This window comes from Trichomycterus rosablanca, chromosome 4 (genome assembly GCF_030014385.1).
Source record: "Trichomycterus rosablanca isolate fTriRos1 chromosome 4, fTriRos1.hap1, whole genome shotgun sequence".
In the NCBI taxonomy this organism is placed as follows: domain Eukaryota; kingdom Metazoa; phylum Chordata; class Actinopteri; order Siluriformes; family Trichomycteridae; genus Trichomycterus; species Trichomycterus rosablanca.
In genome coordinates this window covers 10,262,995-10,278,083 of record NC_085991.1, presented here as the reverse complement: position 1 = coordinate 10,278,083, position 15,089 = coordinate 10,262,995, and the positions used below count along the sequence as shown (strand labels likewise).

The 15,089-nt window shown below is 48.5% G+C and overlaps 2 non-coding genes and 3 pseudogenes across 2 annotated transcripts; all 5 read right to left on the bottom strand.

Moving 5' to 3' along the window:
• Positions 1–946: 946 nt before the first annotated feature.
• Positions 947–1,086, bottom strand: LOC134312668 (U2 spliceosomal RNA; annotated as a pseudogene).
• A 4,719-nt stretch (positions 1,087–5,805) lies between these two features.
• Positions 5,806–5,921, bottom strand: LOC134312987 (U5 spliceosomal RNA). The gene has a single exon (XR_010011896.1). It is a non-coding gene; the product is annotated as a U5 spliceosomal RNA (small nuclear RNA).
• A 7,968-nt stretch (positions 5,922–13,889) lies between these two features.
• Positions 13,890–14,055, bottom strand: LOC134312671 (U2 spliceosomal RNA; annotated as a pseudogene).
• A 117-nt stretch (positions 14,056–14,172) lies between these two features.
• LOC134312945 (U5 spliceosomal RNA) lies at positions 14,173–14,288 on the bottom strand. The gene has a single exon (XR_010011856.1). It is a non-coding gene; the product is annotated as a U5 spliceosomal RNA (small nuclear RNA).
• Positions 14,289–14,656: 368 nt separating this feature from the next.
• LOC134312640 (U2 spliceosomal RNA) lies at positions 14,657–14,834 on the bottom strand (annotated as a pseudogene).
• Positions 14,835–15,089: the final 255 nt, after the last annotated feature.

Genomic DNA, 15,089 nt, shown 5'->3' with positions numbered 1-15,089 from the left:
CCCGCTGTTTACTCCACCTCACCACCGGGGGTGCTGCCTTCCTCCTGTCTTTCCTGTACCTCTTCTTTCCTCTTATTTTTCTTTCCTTTGTTCAGCTCTTTGGTTTTCTTTGTCTTTGTTCCCGCTCTTTTCTCTATTGTTTGTGTTCCTGCCTCCGGTTTCTCTTTATCCCCTTCAAGCTCTCCCTCTTTTGTTGTTCCTTGCTCCTTCCCTTTCTCTCCTGAGCTTGTGGCTTCCATCTGTGTCTCCATTTCCCCCTCAAAGTAATCAGTGGAGAACAGGTCAGCAAATGTTCGCCTTTTCATCAGGCAGTTCCTGTATAAGTGGTCCTCCTTGTCGCATAGGTTGCATCTCTTTGGCACTTTGCACTCTGCTGCTCCATGCTCCTCCGACCTACAGTTCCTGCACCTCTGCTTGTTACATGTTGCCCCTATGTGCCCAGCTCCTCCACATTTTCTGCAGGTCAAGGGCTGTCCCTGATAAAATAGGAACCCTCTATGTGGTCCTATTGCAAACCACCCCGGTGGCTGTGCCACTCCTTCCGGTGCCCCCGGATCTGGTCTGAACTTCACCCTGTATCTCCGTCTCCCGTTCCATATTCCATACCTATTTGTCAGCTTCTCCCCGCCTTCCACTTTTAGGCAATACCTTTGCAGGTATTGTCTGATGTCCTCCTCTTCCACGAACGGGTTATACTTGTGAACCGTTAGGTTTACTGTCTCCCAGATGAAGAGTGCTCTCACCATCAGTCCATCTAGGTCTCTGTGCTCCTTCTGCTTTTCCCACGCTGCTAGGAACTCTTGGCACGCTGGCATATCAGCAAATGTTATGTCCATGAATACCACGTTGGAAAAGTCCTGTAGGCAGTATATTTCCGTGGCCTGCAACTTGAATAGGTCTCTCAGTACTTTCTGGATCAGATGGTCCACCGACAACACCTTTCTCTGAGCGTTGCTGTTCACCTCCACTCTCACTGAGTTTTTCAGCCGCATCACTCGGACCGGCCCTCTAAAATCGTTTCCCGCCATTCGTCTCTGATAAGAACAGATACTACACTTGATCTTAGCCAGAAGGCCGAGAAGCGATAACCTGAAATAGGCGCCGGGCCCAGGGCCCTACCTTTTGAGGGCCCGGACTAGCGGACGGCGCTGACTGGCCACCTTCACGCACACACCTTCTGTCATTCCACCAGCAAAAGGGCAGCCCTCGGAGAGCGCCAGGCTCTCTTCTTGTGCAGGCACCAGTTCCTTCTTCCCCAGAGGACTTTTTTGGCGGTGGAAATTACCAGCAATTGCTTGCTCTGCCCAGCTATTCCTTTTCCTAACAGGACCAGATCTTGACTCCAGGGGGGACCCTTCCCTCCCGACCACCAGTCCAGCACCAGGTTCCAGAAGGCTGCCACCTCCGGGCATGTCCACAGAGCATGAACAATTGTTTCCTCTTCTCCACACTCTACTGGAAGCCTTCCCAGGGCAGCAAGCCAGTGGATGTGTTTGCTCTGCCCGTCCAGCCACTTGGGCTGCAATGACTTCCAGTTCATGTCTCCTCTCGACCTGTCCCCTGGAAGTCTTGCAACGTGCTCGCTCAGCCACTGTTGGTACGGTGCTTGGTGTTTCAAGACTAGATCTTGCACCAAGCACCACCAGTGTTTTCTGACAATTTTTTTTGCTCGGTTGTAATGCTCACAGGTTTCTTCGGACCATGGGTCGGTCTCACGCCATGGTAAGATCTCTCGGAGGGAGAAGCCGAACCAGAACTTGGCGAACAGGGACGCCGGGTGTCCGGCGGCCCCCTGGACCAAACCCGCCAGGTTGGCAATGTACAGTGTCATGCAGACCATGCCCCTCCCTCCTTGGCTTGTGTCCAGGTACATTGTACCTCGCGACACCAGTCCTGCCTTACCACCCCACATGAAACGGAACAAAATCCGTTCTAACCTTCTTCCCAACTGGTAGGGGATCGGATACATATATGCCAGGTGGACCAGTGTGGCCATGAGGTCGCACTTCACTGCAATCACCCGTCCCATCAGGGTCAGGTTTCTCGAGGCCCACTTTGCCACCCTCCTACCAAGGCTTCTTGCCATGTCTTGCGGGCTCCACCAGTTCGCCAAATGCGTAGCCCTAGGACTCGGAGGCTGTCCTCACAGCGAGCATAGCTCTCTGGAGCGATCTTCCTATCTTTCCATGCTCCAAGGAACATGATCGATGATTTGGCCTTGTTCACCCGGGCCCCAGTGGCAGCTTCAAAATCCGACAAGACTCGGCCTATTGCTTGAAGGTCACCTTCTGTACCCAGGAAGGCGGTGGCGTCATCCGCCTAGGCCGAGACTTTCGCGCTGACTCCACGTTCCCCAGGGATGTGGAGACCTCTGAACTTGGGCTCAGCTCGCAGTCTTGCCAGTAGAGGTTCCAGGTACAGCACATATAAGAGCGGCGACAGCGGACACCCTTGTCTGACCCCTCCGGCCTGAGCGACTGGTCTCGACAGATAGCCGTTCACTCCCACTCTACTTATTGCTTCAGCGTATAACAGGCGAATCCATGCTACGAAACTTGGGCCAAGAAGAACGCATGGTTGACCCGATCAAAAGCCTTTTCTTGGTCTACATTTAGCAGAGCTAGCAGGCGATTCCGCTGCTGGGCCCATGCCACTGCGTCCCGGATCAAGGCCAAGTTTAAAGCGCTTGTCCGACCCGGGATCGCACAGGTCTGATCCGGGTGGATCACTGAACTGATCACCCTTCTGAGCCTTAGCGAGAGGAGCTTAGCTAAAATTTTGTAGTCTGTGCCGAGCAGGCAGGGTGATGGGCCTCCAATTTGCCAGATCCCTTTTGTCCCCTTTTTTGTGGATTAGAGTAACCTGGCCCGTCCTTAAAGTTATTGATAAAATACCTCTCTCGATTGCCTCGAGGTAGACTTTTAATAATTCTAGACCTACCTCTGGCCAGAACGTGATGTACCACTCCACTGGAAGCCCATCACCCCCTGGGGAGATGCCCTTCCGCATTGCATACACCGCCTGTTCGATTTCCTCCAGGGTGAGCGGACTTTCTAGCTTTTCCTGCTCGTTGGCCGCCAAAGTCTGGCATAGGGCGCTCTCAAAGCCGGAGGCCCCGCCTTCCAGCACTGGCCTCTCAGCGAAGAGGTCCCCATAAAATTCTTAGACCATCTCTAGCATGCCCTTCACTGTTTCTTCGCGCCTTGTTCCCTTCACTAGCTCTGCCATATACGCTTTCTGCTGACGTGCCCTGAATTGGTTGAAGAAGAAACGGGATGGGCGCTCTCCCTCCTGGATCTTCTGAAGCCCGGCTTGAAGGCAGTAGCTTCGCGCCTTGGCCTCATACAAGGCTCGAAGGGCGGTGCTCGCCTGCTTCATCGCCTGCACATCCCCGTTTCGCCATGCCTCTCGTAGCGCTTCAGACCATTCTTTGGTTTATTGCCTTTTTTCTCGAGCTTGTTCTTTTCCCCACTGCTGACAGAAGGCTGCAGTTCTTGCCTTGCAGTCTTCCCACCAGTCTCCCTGCGTGCTGTATAGGCCCTTCAGGGCCTTCCAGCTCTGCAGGAGGCTTTGGAGTGTTTGACAGAACTCTGGGTCTTCGAGAGAAGAGACATTCAGCCTCCACCACCCCATGACACTGTCCCTGTCTCAACGCTGGCGGCCACTAGGCAATGGTCCGAACTCCAAAACGGGCAGAGCTTTCCCTGGCTTACTTTAACCTTCTCTCAGACAAACAGGTAGTCCAAACGGGAAGAGTTCCCCCGGGTATTTCTCCAGGTGTTACAAGGGGGATCTGGTCCTGCGGATTTCATAGCATCTTTCAAGCCAGCGCCGGCTAGGAGGGCGCTGAGGTCTCGGTCTTTCCCGACCTCAATATTAAAGTCACCCCTGACCCACTTCTCTTTGTTGGTACAGAGCAGCAGCTCCAAAACCTGGAAAAAAACAGCCCTCCGTCCCGCTACTGCTGGTGCGTAGATGCACACCGCCCTAAACGGTACGTTCCGCCAGTGTCCGTCCACGGCCAGCACCCTCCCTTGAACCACTACTTTCCCTTCCCCCACTACAAATTCCCAGGACCCGAAGAGGATCCCCACCCCATCCGCTTTCCCCTTCCCTGGCCCCCACACTGCGGGGCCTGCCTTCCAGTCTTCAGAGTCTTCGATCTCCCTCGTCCTTCGTACGCAGGTGGCACTCTTGCAAAAAGACGACGTCTACTTGGTGATCCTCCAGTGAATGGAAAACAGTGCAGCGTCTCTTCTCCTGCGTTAGGCCCCTGACGTTCAGAGTGGCCAGTGTCAGACATGCTGGTCCACTCTGCCCTGGTCCCCTCCTGTTCATTTTGTTATTTCACCCCCCCCTTCTACTCCTCCTCGATCCGGTTTATGTCACCCCCTACCCCTACCCAACCCTCTTAAAGACTGCACTTCCACCCCTTTCTGTCTCCAACTGTCGAGGGACACGCTATCGCTGTCGGTGAGCTCCTGCTCCTTGTCTTCCTCTGAAGAGTCCTCGGAGATCAGCCCTCCCTCCTCTGTGCCCTCCTCACCCCTTGCATCCTCCTTTGGGGCCTCCTGCGGCCCCGTCTTGGTCTTCTTCCTGCCCTGTTTGCCTGGACTCTCTGCGCTGGGGTTCCTGCGTCAGCTGGGTGCTGGAACACTCTCCCTCCCCGCCGTCATGGTCTGATCCTCTGCCTCCATCAACTCAGCCCAGCTCCTGGAGACTGTGGCTCCCTGTGGCGTATCTTCCACCTGGTCTTGCCCGGTGAGCTGGCTTTCGCGGGTGCTCCCTTGTGCTTGCTCTGCCTCCTCCAACCTTAGTTCGCTTTGGGAGAGTTTGCTGTTCTATTTCTGGAGTGGGGGTTCTGGCTCCTCTGTCTCTCTCTCTAAGTTGGTGCTGAACAGGTTGGTCAGAGTACCTCTCTCTCTAGGGCAGGAGCGGTACAGGTGACCATCACTCCCGCAGAGGCTACATTGCTTTGGGGCCATACAGCTCGCTGCTAAATGGCCCTCCTGTCCGCAGAACCGGCATCGTAATCCCTCACAGTTCTCTTTAGTGTGCCCACGCCCCCCGCATCGTCGACAATAAATTGGCTGTCCTGGGTACCACAAAAAGCCTCGGTTGGGCCCAATCGCGAAGCTTCCTGGTGGGTGCAATCGCCCATCAGGAGAACCGGGATCTTTTTGCAGCTTCACCATGTATTTCCGCCTTCCAGACCAAATGCCAAAGCGGTCTCGGAGCATTTCGCCCTCCGATATCGTCTCGCAGTAGCGCCCCAGAAACGACCGGATGACTTCTTCTGGCAGGAAGGGGTTGTACGAATGGAAGACAAGTGGTACCTGTTCCATGGCAAAAAGAGGGTTGATCCACAGTCCTTTCAAAGCCTGATGATCCAGAGAGGCGTTGCACCTCTCATGTACGTTGATGCAGCAGCGAAGGGAAGTGAAGGTCACATTGACGAAACCAGCCCTGGAAAAATCCTGCAGGCGGAACACCGAACTGGGCGTCACTCCAGCCAGCTCCCATAGAATCCTCAACACGACCCATTCTCTCCCAAACCGTCTCCAAGTCTCCTCACCAGCATCTTCTTGTAACTCAAACTTTAATGAGTCCTTCAGCCACGCCGTCTTGGCCGGCATTCTGTCGCCTCCTTGCACCATCTTGATCTTAGCCAAAAGGCCGAGAAGCGATAACCTGAAATAGGCGTCGGGCCCCGGGCCCTACCTTTTGGGAGCCCGGACTAGCGGATGGTGCTGACCGGCCGCCTTCACGCCCACACACCTTCTGTCATTCCACTAGCAAAAGAGCAGCTTTGCAAAGACAAAGCCTTAAAAAAATAAGTTGAACTTGTCAACGTTCCTCTCCATGGAAATCTTTAGTAAAAAGCGAAAGATTTGTACGCGAATGAAGAGAAACTACAGCCCAGCTCACCGGTCGCCCGGGCCTCTGTAGGCCACCGGCCGCTCAAGGAAGAGGGCTCTAGGTAGAGCGACGAAAACCTGCCTGCAGCAGGAGGGCCCTTGTATCGTCGTGTGGGTGACAGCCTTTGACTGGAAAAACACAAGTTGGGGAAAAATTAGGCCTTTTTTCTCTTTTTTTTTTTTTTTTTTTTTTTCCAAAGAAAAACAGAGGGGAAATGAAAAAGTGGGAAAAAATGGGACTCCCTAGCGCAAAAGGGCCGAGGGAACCCTAGGCCTGGGCTAAGCTAAGGTCTAAGGCGCTGTACCCCTTATCCCAACAGTGCCCAGCAGGGGCCAGTCACCAGCATTCGTCAATTTATCTTTCGTTTGAACATTCATGAGGGTGCACCGTGCCAGAATTTTTTTTTTTTTTTTTACAAAAGTTTATTTACATACATTTTCACAAAAAACAAACTAAGATAAGATAATCCTTTATTAGTCCCACAATGCTATTTACAGAATATTCATTTTCATTTCTTTCCCACCACCATTATCACATTCATTGTAATCATCATGTTTTTTTCATACACATCTCCCATAATCTTCCCCACTTTCCCTTTCCCTTTTCCCACCCCAAGTCCATTTCATCTTCTTTCATTCTTGTCTTCATTTCCCATTCGGCTTTCTTGACTATCCCCATCACTCCCTTTCCTCCCTTCACTTCCGCCTGTCTATCTTCCCATATCCCTCTCTTAAAAAGGCTTATTGTTAGCCACAACATGAATCTGCTTCTCCATTTTCCCATGCCTCCTATCCCTTTGTCTATGACCTCCCATGTTACTCTAAACCCCCTTCTTATATTATCCAACCATGTTCCCACCTTCTGCCATACTTTCCTAGCTACCTTACATTCCCAAAATACATGTATTATTGTATTCCTCCCTTCCACACCCCTCTCTCGGACACACATTTGTCTTGCTTATCCCGTGTCTGTACATTATTTCTTTTACGGGTAATTTTCTGTGTACTATTAGTTTATATCTTTTAAACTGTTTTCCAGCCCTAGTGGTTGTACTCTTGTCCACACTGTCCCTGCTTCTATTCTTCTGTTGCCTTCTCTTACCTTTCTACTCCTAACTTCCATATACTCTTTTGTGGCTTGTGCATATGTTTCTGTCTTTCCCCTCTCTATTTACCTTTAACCACTTGGCAGCCTGCCCATAATGCCATGGCAGCTGCTCCGCCCTTGGACCTCTGTTGTCCCACTCCATGACACCCCGTGCGTGGTATGCTAAATATAATTTCAGGAAGTACCATCCTGGGTGTTGTCCCTCCTGTGCTAGCTCCTGCATTATGTTTGCCACAAAAATACAGTCCAATTTTAATCCTACATCTAAAACCCCTCTCCCCCCTTCCTCTATTTTCCTATACATTATCTCCCTTGTTACATATTCATACTTTCCTCCCCACATGAACCGAAATACTTCCCTTTGTACCCACCTCCTTCCACTCACTGGTAGTGGGTAGATGTATGCCAGGTACATCAGAAAGGGAAGTACCTCTGTTTTATTTATCAGACTCCTCCCTATATACGACAGTTTCCTCCTGGTCCATAGTCCTAGCTTTTGTTTCACCTTTATTAACCTCTCTCCCCAATTCAACCCTGCTGCTGCCTGGTTTTCAAATTTTACTCCTAGAATCTTTATTGGCCTTTCACTTACCTCCAACCCTCCCACCGAATCTTTCCTATCCTTCACTGTCTCAAAAAATTTTTACTTAGATTTTTCTCTATTCAATTTCGCCCCAGACCCCACCCCGAATTTTTCCACTATGTCCAATGTTCTCTCTATATCACTATCTATTCTACCCAAAATTGTCATGTCGTCTGCATACTGTGTTACCTTCACCCTATACCCACCTGCTCCCGGCACTAAAACCCCTACTATCTCCCTGTCTTTTCTAATCTTTTCCGCCAGCGGCTCAATGTACATTATGAATAGGAGTGGCGATAACGGACACCCCTTTAATATACCCCCCTCTGTCTCAAAACTCCTCCCTAGATACCCGTTCATACTTACTCTGCTGTATGTCCTCCTGTACATTGTTTTTCATCTTTTCCATGACTCTAAACAAAAATTCCCTGTCCACCCTGTCAAACGCCTTTGATTGGTCCAGGCTTGCTATCATCAACGGCAGCTTCCGATCTCCTGACCACGCCACCACGTCCCTGATGAGCTGTAGATTCCACCTTGTGCTTCTACCCTCTATTCCACATGTCTGGTCTACATGTATGACATGTGGCAGTGCCTTCCTCAACCTCCCTGCCAATATTTTCGCCATTATTTTACTGTCCACCCCCAACATCGATAATGGCCTATACTTATCTAAATTTTCCCTTTCCCCTTTTTTGTATATTGGTGTTACTACCCCTGTCGCCATTGTTCCTTTCATTTCCCCTTCCTCCAGTATTTTGTTAAACACTTCTGTTAGGTCTCCGCTTACCTCCTCCTTAAACCTTTCATAGAACTCTCCCGGTATTCCATCTATCCCTGGTACCTTACCCTTTTTCAGGCTTTTTATTGCCTCCTTCACCTCCTCCTCACTTATGCTTTTATTTATTTCCTGCTTTATGTCCCTAGGCACCTCCTTTTCTAGTTATTTTATAAATTCATCCCCTACTTCTACCTCCACTTCCCTCTCCCTAAAATACCTCCTATAATACTCTGTCCCTATCTGCAGCATCTCCTCATTTTGTACTTTTACCTGTCCCTGCTCATCCCTTATTCCCCCTCTATCCCTCTCTTCTCTTCCTTCTCTAGCATTCCCTATCCAATATGTATCTACTCTTTCCCCTCTCTCCCTAAACTCCTGTCTTGCCATTAACATATACTTCTCTGCTCTTCCCTCATATACAGTGTATCACAAAAGTGAGTACACCCCTCACATTTCTGCAAATATTTCATTATATCTTTTCATGGGACAACACTATAGACATAAAACTTGGATATAACTTAGAGTAGTCAGTGTACAGCTTGTATAGCAGTGTAGATTTACTGTCTTCTGAAAATAACTCAACACACAGCCATTAATGTCTAAATGGTTGGCAACATACAGGGGTTGGACAAAATAACTGAAACACCTGGTTTTAGACCACAATAATTTATTAGTATGGTGTAGGGCCTCCTTTTGCGGCCAATACAGCGTCAATTCGTCTTGGAAATGACATATACAAGTCCTGCACAGTGGTCAGAGGGATTTTAAGCCATTCTTCTTGCAGGATAGTGGCCAGGTCACTACGTGATGCTGGTGGAGGAAAACGTTTCCTGACTCGCTTCTCCAAAACAGCCCAAAGTGGCTCAATAATATTTAGATCTGGTGACTGTGCAGGCCATGGGAGATGTTCAACTTCACTTTCATGTTCATCAAACCAATCTTTCACCAGTCTTGCTGTGTGTATTAGTGCATTGTCATCCTGATACACGGCACCGCCATTGGATGCACATGGTCCTCCAGAATGGTTCGGTAGTCCTTGGCAGTGACGCGCCCATCTAGCACAAGTATTGGGCCAAGGGAATGCCATGATATGGCAGCCCAAACCATCACTGATCCACCCCCATGCTTCACTCTGGGCATGCAACAGTCTGGGTGGTACGCTTCTTTGGGGCTTCTCCACACCGTAACTCTCCCGGATGTGGGGAAAACAGTAAAGGTGGACTCATCAGAGAACAATACATGTTTCACATTGTCCACAGCCCAAGATTTGCGCTCCTTGCACCATTGAAACCGACGTTTGGCATTGGCACGAGTGACCAAAGGTTTGGCTATAGCAGCCCGGCCGTGTATATTGACCCTGTGGAGCTCCCGACGGACAGTTCTGGTGGAAACAGGAGAGTTGAGGTGCACATTTAATTCTGCCGTGATTTGGGCAGCCGTGGTTTTATGTTTTTTGGATACAATCCGGGTTAGCACCCGAACATCCCTTTCAGACAGCTTCCTCTTGCGTCCACAGTTAATCCTGTTGGATGTGGTTTGTCCTTCTTGGTGGTATGCTGACATTACCCTGGATACCGTGGCTCTTGATACATCACAAAGACTTGATGTCTTGGTCACAGATGCACCAGCAAGACGTGCACCAACAATTTGTCCTCTTTTGAACTCTGGTATGTCACCCATAATGTTGTGTGCATTGCAATATTTTGAGCAAAACTGTGCTCTTACCCTGCTAATTGAACCTTCACACTCTGCTCTTACTGGTGCAATGTGCAATTAATGAAGATTGGCCACCAGACTGGTCCAATTTAGCCATGAAACCTCCCACACTAAAATGACAGGTGTTTCAGTTATTTTGTCCAACCCCTGTACGTGAGTACACCCCACAGTGAACATGTCCAAATTGTGCCCAAAGTGTCAATATTTTGTGTGACCACCATTATTATCCAGCACTGCCTTAACCCTCCTGGGCATGGAATTCACCAGAGCTGCACTGGTTGCTACTGGAATCCTCTTCCACTCCTCCATGATGACATCACGGAGCTGGTGGATGTTAGACACCTTGAACTCCTCCACGTTCCACTTGAGGATGCGCCACAGGTGCTCAATTGGGTTTAGTCCATCACCTTTACCTTCAGCTTCCTCAGCAAGGCAGTTGTCATCTTGGAGGTTGTGTTTGGGGTCGTTATCCTGTTGGAAAACTGCCATGAGGCCCAGTTTTTGAAGGGAGGGGATCATGCTCTGTTTCAGAATGTCACAGTACATGTTGGAATTCATGTTTCCCTCAATGAACCGCAGCTTCCCAGTGCCAGCAACACTCATGTAGCCCAAGACCATGATGCTACCACCACCATGCTTGACTGTAGGCAAGATACAGTTGTCTTGGTACTTCTCACCAGGGTGCCGCCACACATGCTGGACACCATCTGAGCCAAACAAGTTTATCTTGGTCTCGTCAGACCACAGGGCATTCCAGTAATCCATGTTCTTGGACTGCTTGTCTTCAGCAAACTGTTTGCTGGCTTTCTTGTGCGTCAGCTTCCTTTTGGGATGACGACCATGCAGACCGAGTTGATGCAGAGTGCGGCGTATGGTCTGAGCACTGACAGGCTGACCTCCCACGTCTTCAACCTCTGCAGCAATGCTGGCAGCACTCATGTGTCTATTTTTTTAAAGCCAATCTCTGGATATGACACCGAACACGTGGACTCAACTTCTTTGGTCGACCCTGGCGAAGCCTGTTCCGAGTGGAACCTGTCCTGGAAAACCGCTGTATGACCTTGGCCACCATGCTGTAGCTCAGTTTCAGGGTGTTAGCAATCTTCTTATAGCCCAGGCCATCTTTGTGGAGAGCAACAATTCTATTTCTCACATCCTCAGAGAGTTCTTTGCCATGAGGTGCCATGTTGAATATCCAGTGGCCAGTATGAGAGAATTGTACCCAAAACACCAAATTTAACAGCCCTGCTCCCCATTTACACCTGGGACCTTGACACATGACACCAGGGAGGGACAACGACACATTTGGGCACAATTTGGACATGTTCACTGTGGGGTGTACTCACTTATGTTGCCAGCTATTTAGACATTAATGGCTGTGTGTTGAGTTATTTTCAGAAGACAGTAAATCTACACTGCTATACAAGCTGTACACTGACTACTATAAGTTATATCCAAGTTTCATGTCTATAGTGTTGTCCCATGAAAAGATATAATGAAATATTTGCAGAAATGTGAGGGGTGTACTCACTTTTGTGATACACTGTATCTTCCTTATCTGTCCCTGTACTATTTCTACTCTATCTCTGTCCACCTCCTTCCCTTCGTTCTCTTTCTCCTTTTCCTTTGCTAGTTCCCCCCACATTTTCCTTAAATTCCCCTTTTTCTCCTTTATCCTCTTCCTACTCTTCCATAGCCCCCACTGCTTTATCCTTTTCTTTGCTATCTCCCACCACTCTATAATTCCCTCACACAGCCCTTTTAATCCCCTGACCCCTTCCCAAAACACTCTGAATTCCTCTTCCATTCCTTTTTTTCTCTAATATTTTTACATTTAATTTCCAGTACCCTGTCCCATATTTTCTTCCTCCCACTTTTACCTCAGCCATCACCAGATCATTGTCAGAAAAGTTCACACTTCTTGTTTCCCCTGCCACCACTTCCATACTTCTGCTCATGAGAATCCCATCCAGTCTACTTTCATCCCCCCTTGTATTCCTCCATGTTGGTCCTTCCATTCCCCTTCCTACCTTCCTTCCTATGTCCACTAACTTATGTGTTTAAATTATATCTGCAATTATTCCTGTTACTTTGTCTCCTGCTCCCGCCAGATTAATATTAAAGTCCCCCCCCATAACAAAAAAATTACTTGTTGCACCTAATAGCTTGGCATCCTCGTAAAAAACACTTTTGTCTTTTAAATGTTGTGGTCCGTATATATTCAAAATCCTCATATTTACACCCCCCCAACTTAAGTCCACTCCAACCATCCTCCCCACTTCACCTCCTATAATTTGTTTAATGTTCATTTCCATTCCCTTAAACAAAATCCCAACTCCACTTGAGTGTACCCCCCCTATGGACCACACAGATTTCCCCCTCCCCCAATCCTCTTGAAATCTTTTAATGTCCTTTAAGTCCTTTAGGTGCGCTTCCTGAATAAAACAAATGTCCAAACTTAAATCTTCTATGAACCTAAAAACCAAATTTCTTTTTTTCACATTTTTCAGTCCTCTGGCGTTAAACGTCCCTATTTTTAGTGTCCTTTCCATACTGTTTTTCTTTATGTCTGTTCCATTCCGTTAGTCCCTTCATCGCCCCCTTGAGTCTTCCTTAGGTCTTCTGACCCTGCTACAGTATTCATACTCACCCCTTCTGCTCCAGAGTATGTCATAGGTATTCTATGTACCTCATCGTTTAGACTGTTTAGTATGTCTTCATAGAGCTGCTCTGTCTCCTCTTCCTTTCCTTCCATTATCTGGCTCCAGCTTATCCCTCCAGGGCATGTTCTTCTGACTGCTCATCCCCAGTAAATGGGCGTTTGCCTGCCGTTTGTTGCTCCACCTCCCTACAGGGGGCACCTTCTTTCTCTCGTCCCTCTTTTGCCTCTTGTGTCTCCTTCTTTCCTTTTCCTTCCTTCAGCTCTTTGGTTTTCTTTGTCTTCGTTCCCGCTCTTTTCTCGGACGTCAGTGCGATTGGTTCAGCCTGTCCTGCTTCTCCACCCACATGCTCCTCCCCTGTTGTTCCATGTGCTTCACTCTGTCTTTTCAAACTTTTTGCCTCCACCTGCATTTCCATTTCTCCTTCCAAAAAGTCTGAGGAGAACAGTTCCGCGAATGTTCTTCTCTTTGTGGGGCAGCTCTTGTACAGGTGGTCTTCACCGTCACACAAGCTACATTTCTTGGGGCTTTTGCAGTTAAAGGTTCCATGCTCCTCTGACCCACAGTGTCTGCATCTTTGGCTGCTTGTACAGATAGCCTTTGTGTGACCTACCGCTCCACACTTCCAACAGTGCATAGGTTGTCCCAAGTAGAAAAGGAAGCCTCTATGTGGCCCGATCGCAAAGGATCCAGGAGGCTGTGCCACTCCACTCGGGGCCCCCAGATCTGGTCGGAACTTTACCCTGTACCTTCTCCTCCCATTCCATATTCCAAACTGGTTGAGTACCTTCTGTCCTCCTTCCACATTTAAACAGTATCTTTGCAGGTAGTGCTTAATGTCTTCCTCCTCAACAAACGGATTGTACATATGTACCGTAACATTAACCTCCTCCCAGATGTACATCGCTCTCACATTTAGTCCCCAGATAGCTGGATGATCTTTCATTCTTTCCCACATTGCTAAAAAGTCTTGTCATGTTTCCATGTCTTGGTAAGTGATATCCACGTAGCCAGCAGACGTAAAGTCATGGAGACAAAAGATATTTTCCATCTGTTGCCTACAAATGTCTCGTAAGATTCCTTGTACAATTTTCTGTAAAGTAAATCCAGCTCTCTGTGCCTCAGTGCTTGTCTCATTCAATTCAATTCTGACAGAATTTCTAAGCCGCATCAACCTGACCGGCATACGCACATTGTTGAACGCCATCTCTGATAAGAACAGATTTCTTTTTCGTTTCTGTTAAGAACAGATACTACATTTGATCTTAGCCAAAAGGCCAAGAAGCGATAACCCGAAATAGGCGCCGGGCCCCGGGCCCTACCTTTTGAGAGCTCGGACTAGCAGATGGCGCTGACCGGCCGCCTTCACGCCCACACACCTTCTGTCATTCCACTAGCAAAAGAGCAGCTTTGCAAAGACAAAGCCTTCAAAAAATAAGTTGAACTTGTCGACGTTCCTCTCCACGGAAATCTTTAGTAAAAGGCGAAAGATTTGTACGTGAATGAAGAGAAACTCCAGCCCTGCTCACCGGTTGCCCGGGCCTCTGTAGGCCAACGGCCGCTCAAGGAAGAGGGCTCGAGGTAGAGCGACGAAAACCTGCCTGCAGCAGGAGGGCCCTTGGGTTGTCGTGTGGGTGACAGCTTTTGACTGGAGAAACACAGGTTGGGGAAAAATTAGGCCTTTTTTCTCTTTTTTAAAATTTATTTATTTTAAGAAAAACAGGGAAAATTAAAAAGTGGGAAAAAGGGGGACTCCCTAGCGCAAAAGGGCCGAGGGAACCCCGGGCCTGGGCTAAGCTAAGGTCTAAGGCGCTGTACCCCTTATCCCAACAGTGCCCAGCAGGGGCCAGTCACCAGCATTCGTCAATTTATCTTTCGTTTGAACGTTCATGAGGGTGCACCGTGCCAGGAGGCAATGCAATACCTGGTCGATGCGTGGAGCAAGCCACTCTTCCGACTCCCTGGCCTAAAAATCCATTTAATACATGGTCCTCGGGTAGAGCACGTATCAGATATTAAACTGATAAGAACAGATTTTTTTTTTAATTTTTTTTTTTGAAAAAGTTTTTATTGTCACCATTTTAACATTTAAAACATTTTTTCATTCAACATTTAAAACACATCTTCAAATGAAAACAATAAAACATACTTTTTACAATTTCTTAAAAGCTTTTGTTTACATAAAATGTCCACATAGTACATTTACAGCATTTATCAGATGCTTTTATCCAAAGTGACTTACACAATGAGCAATTGAGGGTTAAGGGCCTTGCTCAGGGACCCAACAGTGGCAACTTGGTGGTGGCGGGGCTTGAACCGGCAA